Genomic DNA, 4,848 nt, shown 5'->3' with positions numbered 1-4,848 from the left:
GGTCAAGGTTTGGGAAAGTTCCAGTTCCATTCTTTAAGCTGTCTAAGGGGGAGTGCATTGATTTTTTCCTTATAGGGAATATTTGTTAATTGGAAAGTGTGGTCAATGGATTAATTTGCATGAACTTGCTCCACCTCTGCAACCATTGCCGATTGCTAGTAAGACATGGAATTGGGCCCTTGTATTTTGTATGAAGGTGGTGATTCATGTGTATTAAGGAAGCCTTTTCGCCACATGTAGCCACACGCAAAGAGGTGACTAAATAAAGAATAGTTATCTAGACAGAAGAATCCATGACACTCTAGCAAGATGCCTTTTCATGTGTATTAATGAAGGAAGCCTTTTCGCCACATGTAGCCACACGCAAAGAGGTGACTAAATAAAGAATAATTATCTAGACACAAGAATCCATGACACTCTAGCAAGATGCCAAGTATGTGGTAAAAACTAGCGGGGAAAGAGTAATCAAATAATATTAATTTCTCAGAACTGATAAGCATAAGGGTCATAGAACTTGGTCATGAAGTTGCAAGAAAGGATTGTAACACCCTCTCTGAACACTTTGTGCTGAATAAATAGAAAGAAAAGCCATGATAGTCGTTTAGGGGGTTTGAGATGGAGTGTGAGGACTCTAGTAGTGCTAATCCTAGAATTAAGACTAGAACTTTCTACTAAAGAATATTGAATGAATTGCATACATAGCCTCTGTTAGATAGGAGATGAAAAGACACATACGAAGGGGCATGGATCTTGACAAAGAGACGGCTTTAGACTAAGACTTACATTCTTTGATAATATTTGTGACCAGTCGTTATACAGACGTGACCATTCGATGTAAGGGTGCAAGCATTTGATGAAGAGGTCTAGCACTGTAGCCGCTGGGGCAAACCCTTTCGAGGAGAGGGTGTTAGGGTTAAACCTACTTCTATCCTATGCCTATGCGAACTACCCCTAATGATGCTACTTTCATACACTTTAGTGGGAAGCAACCCTACACTTTGCATGGATACCTACGTGCCACCTACATGCCACTACCTCTCACCTAAGAGTGCCACCTCCTATGCCATGTATTAGTACATGTAGCTCAACACGTGGCTTGGGACTACACTGTAATAGTTCTATATAAGCACACAACTCATTGTTCAAATTGCATCTTATCAATCTACTTATTTTGTGTTATTTTGTGCTTCTGTTACCCACGTTAGTTCTAAGACCTTAACTTAATGCCCTAATTATGAATACGACTAATCATTATTCACCTTAATTAGAGCCTTAAAAGTGGTATAGAGCATAATTGTGAGGCTCATTATAATTATTATTAGCATTACCATTCATTGTAAATATCTTCCATTTGACTTGTCTATTATAGAAATAAGTTAGATGTTCTTGTGCATGCATGTTAAGTGTAAAAGCTATGTCCCATGTCACAAGACGGGCACCACGTCCAATAGAAAAGAATAGACTGAACAACTTTAAGCACTTCAAATAACAATTGAGAGAGAGAGAGAGACAACACACGACATGGAGTGGTGGAATTCCACCCCAGAGAGTATTGGTCCCTTTCGGTATTTCTTATATTGCATCAACACAGTACAAGCCGGTACTCCAGACTCTACACCTTCTCAAGGAAGCATGCCACAGAATGAGCCCTAGCCTCATATTTAAAGGTCCTTGGCCTGTAAAGTAGTAACAGTAAAAAGCCTTTAAAACTCAAAAGCTTTTGGTCCAAAAGCAAAGCCAAAAAGCTGTCAGCGCAATTTACGGAAATCAATACATCCCGCCACGTCATCATGTCAGCGCAATTTTTGAAAATCTACCACGTCATCAGTTTTTGCGTGTGTGCGGGTCCTGCTTTATTTTAATCCCTTTATGTCACTAGGGCCCCATCGGACGGGGTCCCCATAAGTTGGTAGGACTTCTTCTTCTTCTGCTACTTGTTCTTCTTAGGGTTTAGGCCTCTCGACCGGCATATGTAAGTTGGCCCCATTCTTTAGGCTTTGAGTAGAAATTCCAATAGCTCTATCTCCTCTTTTGTAGGACCGGTTTGCTTTAAAAAAAGCACACGCCTGCCTAATGCTCTGATACCACTGTCACAAGACGGACACCACGTGCCAATAGAAAAGAATAGAGTGAACAACTTTAAGCACTTCAAATAACAACTGAAAGAGAGGGAGACAACACGCGACACGGAGTGGCAGAATTCCACCCCAGAGAGTATTGGCCCGAAACCTTGGCGTCCCTTTTGGTATTTCTTTATATTGCATGAACACAATACAAGCCGGTACTCCAGACTCTGCTCCTTCTCCAAAAAGCATGCCAGAGAATGAGCCCTAGCCTCATATTTAAAGGCCCTTGGCGTGAAAAGCAGTTACAGTAAAAAGCATTTAAAATTCAAAAGCTTCTGGTCCAAAAGCAAAGCCAAAAAGTTGCCAGTGCAATTTACAGAAATTCCATTAGCTCTGTGTGCTCTTTTGTAGGACCGGTTTGCTTTCAAAAAAGCACACGCCTACCTGATGCTCTGATCCCACTATCACAAGACGGGCACCACGTGCCAATAGAAAAGAATAGACTGAACAACTGTAAGCACTTCAAATAAGAACTGAAAGCGAGAGAGACAACACGTGAAACGGAGTGGCGGAATTCCACCCCAGAGAGTATTGGCCCCAAACCTTGGCACCCCTTTCGGTATTTCTTTATATTGCATCAACACGATACAAGCCGGTACTCCAGACTTTGCACCTTCTCAAGGAAGCATGCTACAGAATGAGCCCTAGCCTCATATTTAAAGGTCCTTGGCCTATAAAGTAGTTACAGTAAAAAGCTTTAAAAACTTAAAAGCTTCTGGTCCAAAAGCAAAGCCAAAAAGCTGCCAGCGCAATTTACGGAAATCTATACATCCTGCCACGTCATCATGTCAGCGCAATTTTTGAAATTTTGCCACGTCATTAGTTTTTACTTCGTTAGCGAAGTGGCAAATTTCCGCTCCTTGGCCCCTCAGCAGCCCACGTGGCTGCACCTCATCGCTCTTAAAAAAACAGCGCCGACGCTATGAAGCTCTAAAAAAAGCAGCGCCGTCAAGCAAAAAAAACAGCGCCAACGCTCTAAAGCTCTAAAAAGAGCAGCCATATTTGCATCATAAACCTCGTGCACATGTTTCTTTTTTATGTCAGACGTGATATGAGAATCAGCTTCATGCATCATTCTGATACAAATATGGCTGCACTTTTCCAGAGACGCAAGTATGATCTAGCAGTTGACATCAATAAGGTATCATTTTGATACAAATATGGATGCGCTTTTCCTCCGAAGATGCAAGTTGAAACGAACAATTGACATCAATGGACAAGCATGATCGAACAATTGATCATCAATCAAGTACCAGCTCCTGAACCCCTGTTGACTATTTCTTCCGGTAATGATGTTGCCATAGTACCATGATTGCTGATGCCATCGACAACGTTGGTCCAGATGGTGTGTTGTCAATTGAATCATCATTGTCCTTTGAGACGACAATCACAGTCGAAGAAGGAATGGAGATCGACAGGGGGTATATCTCCTCTCAATTCGTGACTAACCAGGAAAAGCTCATTGTGGAATTTGATAATGCAAGAATCCTTGTCACTGATCAGAAATTAGCCACCATCAAAGACATTCTATCTGTTCTAGAGACAATTTCACAGCTAAATGCTCCTTTGGTGATTGTTGCTGAGGATGTATCAGGAGAAGGTTTAGCAACTCTGGTGGTGAATAAGATGAGAGGAATCGTGAAAGTGGCTGCTCTCAAAGCACCAGGATTTGGTGAGAGATGGAAAGCCTTACTGCACGATATTTCCATCGTCACTAGTGCTGATTCATAGCCAGTGATCTTGGCTTGAAGCCTGAAAGTGTTACTGTTGAGCAGCTGGGGATTGCCTGGAAGGTGACAATGACCAACAACTCAACGACCATTATCGCCGATGCAGCCGCCAAGGATGAAATCCAAGCTCGCATTGCTCAAATCAAGAAAGAACTTGCAGAAACCGACTCTGTATATGACCAAGCAAAGTTGTCGGAGAGAGTAGCAAAGCTCTCTGGTGGGGTTGCTGTCAAAGGTGGGAGCAGCCACAGAGGCTGAGCTGGAAGATAAGAAGCTCAGAATTGAAGATGCAAAGAATGCTACTTTTGCTGCAATTGAAGAGGGCATATATTGTTCCGGGTGGAGGGGCAGCCTTTGTTCACCTTTTTGCCTTGGTCCCTGGTATCAAGGACACAATTGTAGATCCTGAAGAGAAGCTCAGTGCTGATATTGTACAAAAGGCTCTACCAGCTCCCGCTGCTTTGATTGCAGATAACGCAGAGACTGAAGGTGCTGTTGTTATTGAGAAGCTTCTTTACATTGATATGACTGACAAGTATGAGAACTTATCGGAGGCTGGTGTCATTGATCCTACAAAGGTGACCAGATGTGCATTGAAAAAATCTGGCTTCTCATCCTCCCACGTGGCACATGACCGTTCCTTTGCTCATCTTTTTTATCGACGTCTCGCTTTCACGCAGTAATTTTAGAGCAGCGGCACATAGCGTAGCAAAGGGCTCTCTCCAGATGCAATCACCTACGCATGCATCTTTTTTTATTGATTCCTTGCTTTTCACGCAGTGTCTTCAGAGCATCGTGGACTCTTGGAATGCACTGATTGCAGCAGGGCGGAAAACTCTACTCCAACTGCAATCACCTGTGCAGCATGGTGAAGCCATGTGGCTCTACACATGCATCTTGAAGGCATATGGTTCTACGCAAGATGCTGATATGGGCACGGAAATTCACAATTATATTGTTATTCAGAGGCTGTTGAAGAAAGAATCCGTGCT

At 42.7% G+C, this 4,848-nt stretch overlaps 1 pseudogene; it reads left to right on the top strand.

Annotated features, from left to right (window-relative positions):
* Nucleotides 1–3,470: 3,470 nt before the first annotated feature.
* On the top strand, nucleotides 3,471–4,539 carry LOC147444326 (ruBisCO large subunit-binding protein subunit alpha pseudogene; annotated as a pseudogene).
* Nucleotides 4,540–4,848: the final 309 nt, after the last annotated feature.

Source organism: Adiantum capillus-veneris, chromosome 13, assembly GCF_014529385.1.
Source record: "Adiantum capillus-veneris isolate H3 chromosome 13, ASM1452938v2, whole genome shotgun sequence".
In the NCBI taxonomy this organism is placed as follows: Eukaryota; Viridiplantae; Streptophyta; class Polypodiopsida; order Polypodiales; family Pteridaceae; genus Adiantum; species Adiantum capillus-veneris.
This window is presented reverse-complemented; position numbering and strand designations above follow the sequence as displayed.